The sequence below is a fragment of the Phyllobates terribilis genome, unplaced genomic scaffold (assembly GCF_046119375.1).
Source record: "Phyllobates terribilis strain yellow unplaced genomic scaffold, ASM4611937v1 Scaffold_7__3_contigs__length_470593459, whole genome shotgun sequence".
NCBI lineage: Eukaryota > Metazoa > Chordata > Amphibia > Anura > Dendrobatidae > Phyllobates > Phyllobates terribilis.
The window spans coordinates 154,301,181-154,314,750 of NW_027362767.1; the positions used below are offsets into that span (position 1 = coordinate 154,301,181).

The 13,570-nt window shown below is 50.7% G+C and overlaps 1 protein-coding gene across 1 annotated transcript in view; it reads left to right on the forward strand.

Moving 5' to 3' along the window:
- The first annotated feature begins 278 nt into the window (after positions 1-278).
- LOC141152993 (SLAM family member 9-like) overlaps positions 279-13,570 on the forward strand; it is a 78,635-nt gene continuing 65,343 nt past the window's right edge. The window contains exon 1 of the transcript XR_012247209.1: positions 279-365. The gene's annotated coding sequence lies outside the window, so the exon portion shown is untranslated. The remainder of the gene's footprint in view (positions 366-13,570) is intronic.

Here is a 13,570-nt window from a genome sequence, read left to right on the forward strand (position 1 = left end):
GGTGGGTTTCAGGGGCGGACATACCACTGGTGCAGCTGCATCGGGGCTGGAGGTGGAGAGGGGCTCTTGCAAGCAGGTGCGTACTGGCCATAGCAGCAGCCCACACAGCTGCTATGGAGACACTTATTAAAGATTACAGGTGGGAGTGAAAGGGGCCCTGTGTCAAGCAGCATGGGGCCCCTCTCACTCCGCCTGTAATCGTTCTGATTTCCCAGAGCCGGGGAGAGAGGGCGAAGAGTGCAAGGCTTCAAAAAGAGGGCATGTCCTGCAGGGAGAGAGAGCTGGCCAATGAACGCTTTCCCCAGCAGACTGATGAGAGCGCTCACTGGCTGCAGCCTCTGGCTCTGGCTTGGCGTGTCCCAATGGTGAGTACTCACCTGTAGTCAGGGGGCCCGGTCTGCACAGCACACTGGGGTCAATAGTGGAGGAAGAGCAGGACTGACTGTGTGTATTCTGCTCCCTCCACTGTTCCTTGCAGCAGCATCTCACACAGAGAAGAGGTTGGGGAGGAGGCTTACTGCACGGGACAGCATGGCAGCAGCAGGGGCCTATCAGGCCTGTCTGCTGTGTCTCCATCCCCCACAGTAGTTTCTGCAGCCTTCTCCTGCTGATCTCTGACCTACACAGCTCATCTGAACACCTGATATAGAAGAGTAGTATTTGTGTAGGTATATATGCATGTTTATTAGTGATGAGCGAGCACTAAAATGATCGGGTGCTCGTTGCTCGGGTCGAGCAAATTGGAATACTCGAGTGCTCGACCCGAGCAACGAGCCCAATGTAAGTCGATAGGAAACTCAAGCATTTTTCAGGCGGCTCCCACCGGCGGTCTGCAGAGGACCTAAAAATTGCACAAATCAATGGGAACAGTGCTCAAATGACATAGGAACAGCATGGGGAAGACCGCTGGAAGCATCTCTGACTCCCAGATCACTGCTGTCAAAAACGTTGTCAGAGGTATTGCGCCACTTTTAAGGACTCACAATAAAACATACCAAAACGAAACCAAAATGGATTTTCCTGGGAAATATGTTAAGGAACATCCTTTCCAGGGTAATGACTTGTATAGAAGGCAAAATAAATAAACAAAAATACTCCTCCACACCTTGGGCTATGTTCACACGTAGCATTTTTGATGCGTTTTTGCACTTTTGCATTGCTTTCAACCAAGACAAATGCATTCACCAGGAAATGTCATTTTAACATTTTACAACCTTATCTGGCCATGTGGTGTGTGACACATCATCAGACACATGCATACATGGCTGAAAAGACATGGGGACAGCATGGGGAAGACCTCTGGAAGCATCTCTGACTCCCAGGTCACTGCCTAAAAGTGTGCCCATCATAAGTGATCCTTGGCGCATGCGAAGATGCCTCCCGCCATGCACCTGTATTTGCAGACTTGCAACAATCACCGTCCACGTCCTTGTCCCACTGCAGCGTTCAGTTGTCCCTACCCCATTCCTTGGAATGCAAGTGCAAGTATGCAGGCAGCCACCCACCCACAGGCTGCAATACTATACTGCCAAATTTTTGACAGCTGCTTGCACTTGAAATGTGGCCTATTAAGCTCGTGGAGGCGGAAGCTTTTCACAACCTCATGCCGGCGGCGGCCGGGTGTCCATACTTGGTCCCCAGCCGCCACTATATTTCCCTGTATCGCCTCCGCCTTCCACAAGCACGGGTCCCACAACATTACCCGTGCCCTCCCCAGTGCACTTACTGGGAAGGACCGCCTAGCCACAAACACGTGGGCAGGTGAATGTGGCAGGGACGGTACGGAGCCAGTCCACAACTTTTTTTGCTGAGAGTTGTATTTAGCTCGGTGAAAGGACTGGCATAGAGGGAAACCGTATCTACCCTGCGTGTCATTTCTCCCAGGAAGTCCTGTAATTGAGCTTGTTGCAGAAGCAATGGCAGCCCGTCCAACATCAACTCACCCTTGTCGGTGGTGCTTTGACACACACACATCTTTCTTTGCGCATTTAATTTCTTGAATACAGAGTTGGACAATGGCCTGATCTGTAATGCGTTTTGAGAAATAACATGCATAAGCATGGCCGATCCACATTAAAAAAGCAGCCATAGAGTGTCCGGGAACCTTCCCCCACACTTTTCTTAGCCAGGGCTGCTTTTCGGCCGGGTTGGACGGGCTCACCAGAGTTCATAGTGCCGAGGTGAGGCCATGATGATGATAGAGGCCACCATCTGCTTAGTTTTCTGTTACTTGGAATGCAAGTGCAAGTATGCAGCCAGCCACCCACCCACCCACAGGCCGCAACACTAAACTGGCAGATTTCTGGGCAGCTCTTTGCACCTGAAATATGGCCTTTTAAGCTCGTGGAGGCGGAAGCTTTTCACAGCCTCATGCCGGCGGCGGCCGGGTGTCCATACTCAGTCCCTAGCCGCCACTATATTTCCCGGTATCGCCTGCGCCTTCCACAAGCACGGGTCCCACAACATTAGCCTTGCCCTCCCCAGTGCACTTACTGGGAAGGACCGCCTAACCACAAACACGTGGACAGGTGAATGTGGCCAGGGACGGTACGGAGCCAGTCCACAACTTTTTTTGCTGAGAGTTGTATTTAGCGCGGTGAAAGGACTGGCATAGAGAGAAACCGTATCTACCCTGCGTGTCATTTCTCCCAGGAAGTCCTCTAAAGCTGCTTGCACTTGAAATGTGGCCTGAACATTGCTGCTGGTACTTTTCTGTAAGAATTTGCTTGCCTCCTACCAGCCTGGAATATTTCCAGCAAACTATGGTACAACGCCATGGTATTAGCACTGCCCCCAATACCAGTAGCGATCCCTTCCCCAATTTCCTTCTCAGGAATTTTATTTGGTAGACTGCGTGGCTGCCCAAATACATTTTGTCACAAAGGAGCTGAAGATAGAGTGGCAGTAGGTGCAAGTTTCTCCAGCCTGTTAGATATCAGAGGGTGAACGGCAGCACATTGGATCAGTGGTTAGCACTGAAGCCTTGCAGCGCTGGAATCCTGGGTTCAAATCCCAACATCTGCAAGGACTTTGTATGTTCTCCCCGTGTTTGCATGTGTTTCCTCCTCAGTAAAAAAGCAGCCATAGAGTGTCTGGGAACCTTCCCACACACTTTTCTTAGCCAGGACTGCTTCTCGGCAGGGTTGGACGGTCCCACCAGAGAATCCTCTGGTGTGCTTGGCTTCTACCTCAGGAGAGTTCATTATAGTGCTAACTTTGCAGCTGCTATGGGGCTCTTGAGCGGGTGAGAAAGGTGAGCCCTCAGAATCAAATCCTCTGGTGGGCACAATGTTTTTCAATCTGAAACAGCTTCTCAGTGGGAGTTGTATTTCACCACAGCCATATTCTTTATCTCGGTGAAAGGACTGGCATAGAGGGAAGCCGTATCTACTCCTCCTGTCATTTCTCCGTCACCGGGTTCCGCCCATTGTCACACACCACCATGCCTGGCTGTATGTTCAGCGGTGAGAGCCACAGATCAAGCTGCTGTGTTACAGCTTTCAACAACTCTGCAGCGCTAGGCGGTTTGTCAATTAAGCATTAAGCATGTTATCTTCAGCACAGCCTGTTGCCGCTTGGCCAAGGCAGTGCTGCAGTGTTGTCAGCTTGTGACTGATGTGGTCATTTCGGAGATGGAGAAGGAGGTGCATGAGCTGAACAATGTGATTACATTGAGGTTAAATTGGTGACACTGTTTTTTATACTAAAGAAAGACCCTATTGTTTTGTTTTTTTTACATTATTTTTTAAGACAAATGCATTCACCGGGAAATGTCATTTTAACATTTTACAACCTTATCTGGCAATGTGGTGTGTGACACATGAGACACATCTTGTTTTATTTATGATGGAGGGACTCTGAAAGTCATAAAGCCTATTTTTATAGGGACATCAGACGGCCCTTACTATTCTTAAAAGGCCAGCAGTCGGCCCTAGCTATTGTTAGAGAACCATCAGCCGGCTATGCTTTGTTGTTCCCATTATTAACAAGTGGGTCTCCTATACTGTTATTGCGTATCCAGTGACTGCAAGGGCTGCCAAAAATTTGGACGCAACCCAATACCCCTTTGAAGAGACATAGAGGAGGGTCTCAGTGGAAAAAAATGTTCCCATTATAAAGGAGCGGGTCTCCTATAATGGTAATGCCCATGCTGTGACTGCAAGGGCTGCAAAAATTTGGGAAAAACCCCACTAAGAATTTAAAGACACATAGAGCAGGGCCACAGTAACAAGGTACGACATATTCCCATTAGAAAGGAGAGGGTCTGCTATACAGTTATAGGGTATGCAGTGAGTCCAATGGCTGACCAATTTTAGGAAAAACCCCACTAAGAATTTAAAGACACACGGAGCGGGGCCACAGTAACAAGGTACGACATGTTCCCATTAGAAAGGAGAGAGTCTGCTATAAAGTTATAGGGTATGCAGTGAGTTCAACGGCTGACCAATTTTAGGAAAAAACCCACTAAGAATTTAAAGACACATAGAGCAGGGCCACAGTAACGACAAATTCCAATTAGAAAGGAGAGAGTCTCCGATGGTGATGGCCTATGCAATGAATTCAAGGGCTGCCAAAAATTTGGAGGCACTTCAATGACCCTTGGAAGAGACGTGGAGGAAGGCCTCATAAAAAAATGTTCCCATTAGAAAGGAGCGGTCCTCCTATACTTGTAATGCCCATGCATTAAGTGTACGGGCTGACAAACATTTACCCCTGGGGGTATACATGAACATACTGTCTAAAAAATTTTTTTTACGGGCATCATAAACACCCTTTAAAAAATTATGTGGGTGTTGCATCACAGACCACGGTCACCCTGGTGATATGGTGGTGGAGGATGAGGAGAAGGAGGAGGACAAGAGCAAATAGCCAAAATCAGGAAGCTTATACCCATGTGTGGGTGTGAAAAGGTGCATGGGAATACACCTCCCAAGAAAAGATACTGGATTTGAGTTTATGTTACGCTGCTATTGACTCGCCCACGGGAATGGGGATGACTCGGTACCCAGGCCTTTGCCTCTAGGGATGTCGCGGTGGTCGGCTCCCGGGCCCGTACCCTGGGGTCTCTCCTTAAAAAGGGTAGATAATTTGTTAAGTTTATAAAAGAGTTTGTGACGCCACCTGTGGCTTCTGGTGAGGATCACCAGCGCTGCGCAGTCCACTGAGGCCGGTGATAAGGCAGCTGGGTGGTATAGCTCCCCACAGGTGGAGCTAGGCCTCAGGGCAGTGTATGACGGGGATATGTAGGACAGACGAGACCCAGCCGGGTCAGAGCAAGAACAGGGTCAGACACGATAGTCACTTCAGTACCTTTTACTGATGGAAATTCAGGCACGTCCCGGAGCACTGTAGGGTGAAGGGTGCGTGTCAGGATCCTCCCCAATGAGCGGGTTTTGGGCCTCCTGTTTCTTGCTTCTGCGTAGTAAGTTTCTGACCTGCCTGGAGCTAGGCCTAACTTTGTCTCTGTACTGCGCTGGCTGACCTTGTGGTAGGGCCTTTCCTTGGAGTACACGCTCCTCAGCTTGTGGGGCCTATGTGTCTCCTGGCTCTGTTACGTATCAGCACTTTAGCGATCCTGGGACCTGTAGTTCTCCAGGGATTCCGGTTTATCTTACTGGGTCATAGAGATCCCGGTAAACTTCGGACCCGGTGTCCGGTAAAGGATTCGGGGTGAGCTAGGTAAGCTCCTCTGCCCCCTATGTACTAACTCTCCACTCGCCTTCGGCCTACTCGGGCCCTCACTAAGCTACTCACACTAACGGCAGCTTGCCGCGTTTCACCGATCTTATGGCGCCGGCACACCTAAGCTCACCTCTCTGAGCTACACGGAGTCCTGATCTGGATAAGCTCCACTGCAGCATGGCAATTGCAGGAGCTGGAACAGGCTTTTGTCCTCTGAGGTAACTCTTCTCAGACTGCACTGGACTCACTGCTAAACCAGACTGAACTAGACTCTGACTCCAGAATAGACTGACTGCTGCCTGGCTCCACCTTCCCTATTTATCTATCCCTAACGGGCTCCCTCTGGTGGTCTGAGGTGGAAGGTGGAGATGTGTGAATGGTTATGGGGGCCTCTTGTGGAGGAATCCTTCAATACACCCTTCTAGGATTTGTGATACCAAGCGCAGCTGGGTGTCACACTATCATTCCGTGGTGTTGAGAAGTCTGGCCCAATCCAGCCCTTGTTCAGTTTTATAAGAGTCAGCCTGTCAGCATTTTCAGTTGACAGGTGGATGCGCTTATCAGTTATAATTCCACCAGTGGCACTAAAAACCCGCTCTGATAAAACGCTGGCGGCAGGGCATGTCAAGACCTCCAAGGCATAGAGTGCTAGTTCATTCCACGTATCCTGCTTGGATACCCAATAATTAAAGCACAGAGGAATCACGGAGGATGTTGGTACGGTCGGAAAGGTACTCCTTCAGCATCTTCCCAAACTTTGCACTCCTTGTGAGAGTACCCTGCGCCTCAGGGCCTGTGCGATGGGAGGGTCTGAGAAAACTCTCCCAGAACATTGACAGTGTTCCCCTGCCTCTGCTGGATTGAAGTTGTGTCTCTCTCGCCTGTACTCCTTGGTTGTCCAACGAAGTGTGCCCTCTGCCGCCAGTGTTTTCAGATGGGAATTTTTTTAATAGTTCCGCAACAAGGGCCTTCTGGTACTGCCCCATTTTTGTACACCTGTCCGCCTCAGGAATAAGAGGTATAAAGTTCTCCTTGTATCGTGGGTCTAGAAGTGTCACCAACCAGTAATGACTGTCACCCAAAATTTTGAGAACGCGAGGGTCATGGAAAAGGCAGCGTAACATAAACTCAGCCATGCGTGCCAGACTACTAACAGGCAAGACTTCCGTGTCCTCACCAAGAGGATGACTGACCATGCTCTCCTCCTCCTCCTCTCTGTCCTCTGACCATCCACGCTGAACAGACGGTATGACAGCTGTGCAGGTAGTACCGTCTATAGTGCATGAAACTAGCTCCTGTCCTTCCTCCTCCTCCTCTTCCTCATTGTCACCCAATCCACGTTGGGATGAGATGAGGCTTGGCTGTATGTAATCACCCTGTATGGTTCCTTGCTCCATCTCATCGTGCTCCGCCTGCAATGCATCCTCTTTGATTGTGAGCAGAGAGCGTTTCAGAAGACAGGGAAGCGAGATGGTGACGCTAATTATGGCGTCATCGCCGCTCACCATCTTGGTTGGGTCCTCAAAGTTTTGGAGGATGGTACATATGTCTGACATCCATGTCCACTCCTGAGGTCTTATGTGTGGAGTCTGAACTGAATACCGACGGCCTTGTTGATGCTGGTACCCAACAACTGCCCTCTTCTGCTCACAAATCCTTCCCAACATCTGCAGTGCAGAGTTCAAACGCGTGGGGACATCACACACCAGTCTGTGAGCCGGAAGCTGCAAACGCTGCTGAAACACGGCAAGGGTGGCGGAAGCTGTAGCTGACTTTCTAAAATGGGCACACAGGCGGCGTACTTTAACAAGCAGATCCGGCAGCTCCGGGTAGGATTTGAGAAACCACTGAACCACAACGTTAAGCACATGGGCTAGGCATGGTACGTGTGTGAGCTCGCCTCGCCTCAGAGCCGCCACCAGGTTCCGGCCATTGTCACACACGACCATGCCTGGCTGTAGGTTCAGCAGTGTGAACCACAGATCTGCCTGCTCTTTCAGAGCTGTCCACAACTCTTCAGCATTGTGCGGTTTCTCACCTAAGCATATTAGCTTCAGCACAGCCTGTTGCCGCTTGGCCGAGGCAGTGCTGCAGTGCTTCCAGCTTGTGACTGATGTGGTCATTTCGGAGATGGAGGCTGAAGAGGAGGAGGAGGCTGAGGAGGATGAGGTGCAGGAGCTGTAGACCATGGGGACAACCTTGATTGACCTAGGGCCCGCAATCCTTGGCGTCGGGAGGACGTGTTCCGTCCCAAGGTCCGACTGGGTCCCGGCTTCCACTATGTTAACCCAGTGTGCCGTCAGCGAGATGTACCGTCCCTGCCCACAAGCACTTGTCCACGTGTCCGTGGTTAGGTGGACTTTCCCGGTAACTGCGTTGTTGAGGGCACGGCTAATGTTTTGAGACACGTGCTTGTGTAATGCGGGGATGGCACACCGGGAGAAATAGTGGCGGCTGGGGACCGAGTACCGAGAGACGGCCGCAGCCATCAGGTTGCGGAATGCTTCCGTCTCCACGAGCCTAAAAGGCAACATTTCGAGGGCAAGCAGTCGTGAAATGTGAGAATTTAGTAGTGTGGCCTGAGGGCGTTGGCTGCATATTTGCGCTTGCGTTCCAAGGACTGGGGTATGGACAACTGAATGCTGCGCTGGGACAAGGACATGGACGTGCTTCCTGATGCTGCTACTAGAAAGTGTGCAACAACAGGTGCAGGGCAGGAGGCATCTTCGCATGCACCATGGACAGGGGATTGTCTTGCATGCACAACAGCGGAAGAAGCAATGGTGCCACCTGCAGACACTGTTCCTGGACCCTGGGCTTCGGCCCACAAAGTCGGGTGCTTTGCTGCCATGTGCCTGATCATGCTGGTGGTGGTCAGGCTGGTCGTTTTGCCACCCCTGCTGATGCTGGCCTGGCAGGTGGTGCAAATGGCCTTTTTGGGGTTATCGGCAGAGTCTTTAAAATGCAACCAGACTCGGGAAGACCTAACAGTTGTACTGGCAACTTCCTTCGTGTTGGTGTTACGGGGAACGGTTGCCTGCCTTCTGTCTGCGGCCACCACACTGCTTCTTCCTGCCTGTTGGGGTGCTCTGCCTCCCTCCCCCTGTGTGCTGCTGTCCTCGCTCTGCATGTCCTCCTGCCAGGTTGGGTCAGTTACTATATCATCCACCACCTCGTCTTCCACTTCCGCACCCTGGTCCTCCTCCTGACTTTCTGGCAATTGTGTCTCATCATCGTCCACCTCTTGTAACACTTTCCCACCGTCGCATTTGTGTGACCGTGGCTGCTCAGATATTTGGGCATCGCTAAACGCAATCTCCTCTTGCCCTGCTTCAAGTGGACCGGGCGAGAGGCCCGAATCTATAAATGGAAAAGTGAACAGCTCTTCAGAGTGTCCAAGTGTGGGATCAGTTGTCTCTGGGTACTCGGCATGGTGGGAGGAAGGAGGATCAGGGTGAGGAATATGCGGTCCAGACTCACGGCTACTGAGACTTGACCGTGTGGAAGACAGGGTGGTGGTGGTGGTGGCTAAGTGACTGGAAGCATTATCCGCTATCCAACCAACAACCTTTTGACACTGCTCTGGGTTCAATAGTGGTGTGCTGCCGTCCCCTAGAAATTGGGACAGGAAGGTCAGGCGAGAAGATGTGGGTGTTTGTTGTGGCACAATTTCGGCTTGCCCACGGCGTTGTACTCTGCCTCTGCATGCACCATCACCATCACGTCCAGTTCCCCGTCCCTTGCCATGTGCCTTGCCCATTTTAAATGGAGGACAGTATCTTCCACGCTCACTACAAATGACTGAGTTTGGAGCGAATTTATATGTGATCATTGTGATGGAGAAAACATAGTTTTAAATACCTGGCCTGTAGGTAAGTAGTTTGAACAGCAATCTGGTGTGAATTGCTTCACTGACACACTAAAGGAAATTTTTAATGGAGGCCAGAAATGGCAGTATTTTCTGACAACGTACATGTGATCCGTGTGACGGAGAAAACACAGTTTTAAGTAGCTAGATTTCTAGCGCTGTAATATGGAAAGGACCTGGCTGTATTCAGCAGTGCCAACAAGCAAATGGCGCAGAAAAACGGTGTTCTCTGGATTGCTTTTTAAGCAAATAATGAGGATTAAGATCCAAAGAAAAGTATTCCTGGCCCCTGAGACCTGGACCTTTGTATAGAAATATCTAACAGCAGCAGAAGGCAGAATTGGAATGGAGCCTCTTGTGCTATATGCACTGCAGTCTGCTATATACACTGCCTGCCTATATACACTGCCTGCCTGATATCTCTGCAGATGGATTAGTCCTCAGAAGGATTGTTTGTTAAGATGGATATGTGTAATGTATGTTTTTTCTCCCTACACTACTTAATACACAATCAAATCTCTCCCTAACGCAGCAGCAGCTCTCCCTACACTTTCTGATCCGGAGTGACTGTGATGAGCATGGTGGCGCCAGATGTGATATAGACCTGATGACGCTGTGCGGCCAGCCAGTCACTGTAATGCCCACAACCAACATGGCTACTGCATTACAGTGCATGGCAGGCAATCCCTGCATGTTCATTGGCTCTCTAAAGAGCGCCAAACATGCAGGGAGGGGACCCGAGTTACCGCCCGAGAAACCCAGAAATGCTTGTCGAGCACCGAGCAGTAGCGAGCATGCTTGCTCATCGCTAGTGTTTATCTTTGTGTATCTCTCTGCATGTATGTACAGTATATGTACAGTGTGTATCTGTGTATACATGTGTGTATATACGGTATATGTGTATATGTACGGTGTGTGTGTCTGTGTATGTACAGTATGTGTCTGTATGTATGTACAGTTTGTGTATGTGACGCGCCCCCTGGGCCGTGGGGTACCCGGTGCCGGGCCGGTAGATGCTGGAGGTTGTAGTCACAGTGGCGGTGACCCGGTCTGTGACCCAGGGTGGTCAATCCAAGGGGAGTTGTATATGGGTTTTATTAAAGAATCCGACTACGCCACCTGTGGAATGCAGCTAAAGGGGCCGCCGCTGCAGTACAGTCCTCTGAAGCTGGTGATATTGCAGAAAGGGTATTATTACTCCCCACAGGAAGAGTTAGCTTCAGGGCAGTGTGTGGATGTTGGTGGTTGTGCTGGGCGTTGTAGTGCAGTGAGTAATGGCGCAGCAAGGAACACAGAGACAAGATAGTGCAGTCCCAGGGTCTTTACTCACAGTTGTTGCAGTCCAGATTACAGAGCTTAATGTAACCCACGTCGTTCTGTGCTTACTCAGTGAGGGTCTCAGTCCACCCCCAGATAGCTCCGGAGTACTTATCAGGACCCCCTTCTGTGTCCTTCCTCTGGCCTTTTCCCTGCACCTCACACCTAGTGACTCCAATCCAGTACCCGCGGGCCTTGGCGGGCGACGTATGTTCCGTCCCCTGGGTCCTATATGGCTACCTTCTCGGTGAGACTGGCGTGGACTTGTGGCTACAGGACATAAAGTTCTGCAGCCTCCGGTTTCTAGCTGAGACTTGCAATCTTCTACTAGTTGAGGGATCCGGTTCCCTGTATGTGGCCTGACCCCTCCACCTCCCGGCAGATTCGGGCGTACGGGTGGCCTCCAGCACTGCCCGTACCCCTGGGATCCCTTCCTGCTCCCTCTCCTCTCTTCTCTCCTTCTCCTCTCAGACTTGGGCCTCACTGTCCAGGCCCGCCTCTGGAGCAGAGCTTGTGCAGAGCCTCTGCTCCTGTCACTTCTACTCCTCTCACTGAACACTGATCTAAGATGGTTCCCTGTTTTTATACAGCTTCCTTTCAAGTGCTCCCCTGATCTACGTCCTCCACCCACACCCACTACAAGGTTCCCCCTTACTGTGGTTCCCCCCACTCCAGCCAGGGATCAGGGACTGTGCTCTCCCGTAGGAGCAATCTCGCCCTGCCCTCTGAAATGTGGTGTAGTGAATGCAGGTGTTAGGGTCCTGAACTGTACTCCTTCCTTACCTGAGGGTGAAATACCACACCTCTGGGTGAGATGCAGTACCTCTGTGGCGACTGAACCCTCAGGGCGCCACATATGTACGGTATATATGTATGTACAGTATGTATGTGTATGTACGGTATATGTGTATGCATATGTGGGTGTATGTACGGTATGTGTGTGTATGTACGGTATATGTGTGTATATACGGTATATGTGTATGCATATGTGGGTGTATGTACGGTATGTGTGTGTATGTACGGTATGTATGTGTATGTACGGTATATGTGTATGCATATGTGGGTGTATGTACGGTATGTATGTGTATGTACGGTATATGTGTATGCATATGTGGGTGTATGTACGGTATGTGTGTGTATGTACAGTTTGTGTATGTATGTACAGTTTATTTGTATGTACAGTATGTGTATATGTACAGTTTGTGTATGTACAGTATGTGTGTGTATATGTACGGTATATATGTATGCATATGTGTGTACGGTATGTGCGTGTATGTACAGTACAGTATGTGTGTCTGTACAGTATATGTGTCTGTACAGTATATGTGTGTATGTACAGTATGTGTGTCTGTACAGTATATATGTATGTACAGTATATGTGTGTGTGTGTATGGTATATGTGTATGTACAGTATATATATGTATAGTATGTGTATGTACAGTGTATGTACCGTATATGTTTATGTATATGTGTGTGTATGTGACGCGCCCCCTGGGCCTGTGCTGTGCAGGAGGATACCCGGAGCCGGATCGCTGGGGGTTGTAGTTCTCCGTGGCGGTGACCCGGTCCGTGCCCAGGGCGGTCAAACCAGTGGCGGCCTTAAGTAATAACAATGTCCGACTACGCCACCCGTGGATTGCGGTCAGTGGGGACCGCCGCTGCGCTGCCGACCGCTGAGGCTGATGTTGTTTGCGCAGCCGAGTATGGGATAACTCCCCACGGGAGAAGTATTGCCTCAGGGCAGCTAAGGTGGATGATGGGAGTGATGGTGTGAGCGTCCCAGTAGTAATGGTGCTGGTGCGGCAAGGAATCACAGAGACGTGTGGTGCAGTTCAGGGCCTTTACTGATGGTATAAAGCAGACCCTCCCGGGAGTACTGGTTAGCAGTAGGGGCCTGGTCAGTCTGTGAGCAAGCAGGATCTCCCCTGGCCAGGTGGAGTTGTAGGCCTCCCCGACTATCTGCACTCTTTCCTGGCTACCTTGCTCTATGCGGGTAGAAGTAGCCCACGTCCCTGAGTATACCGTGTGGTGCTCACCCGTATGGCCGGTGACTTGGGGCCTTCCGTCAGCCTTCGCTTCACGATGGCGGTGCTGGTCCCTTGCTTGTGACCGTGCCTTTGGGTTTCTAAGGCCAGAGGACATGGAATCCCCTGCCGGTTGGATTCTGCTGCTGGACCTGGATGTCCCCACAGCCTCGGACTCCGTGTCCGGGTTAGTGTCTTCAGCCAAGGCGAGCTTTCTAGCTTCCAGCCTCTGGCACTCACTCCTGCTCCTACAAAGCTCCTGTTGTCACTTTCCCTGTGTCTGCTGTCCTCCAGACCTGACTGTGTGTCTGTCTGGGACTTCACTGTCTAATCCTGCCCCAGACCCAGTTTATAAGGGCAGATTCCTCCCCTCCCAGGTCTGGGTGGGCCGTGTTGCATGCTTAGGGCTCCTGACCAGAGAAACCTCCCACTTGCTCTCAGACATAATATCTCTATTGCTGTGGCAACCAGACCCCTGGGGTGTCACATATGTATCTCAGTGAAAATATATAAATATTTTTTAGAGGTGTGGGGAGGCCCAAATCAAAATTTTACTATGGGGCCCTGTGATTTCTATGTTCGCCCCTGCTTGCAGGGTGGCAAGAGTGAGGGAAACCTGGCCTATTGCACGTAGCCCAAGGTTTCGGGGGTCTCATTGCCAGATTGCCCTAATCATAAG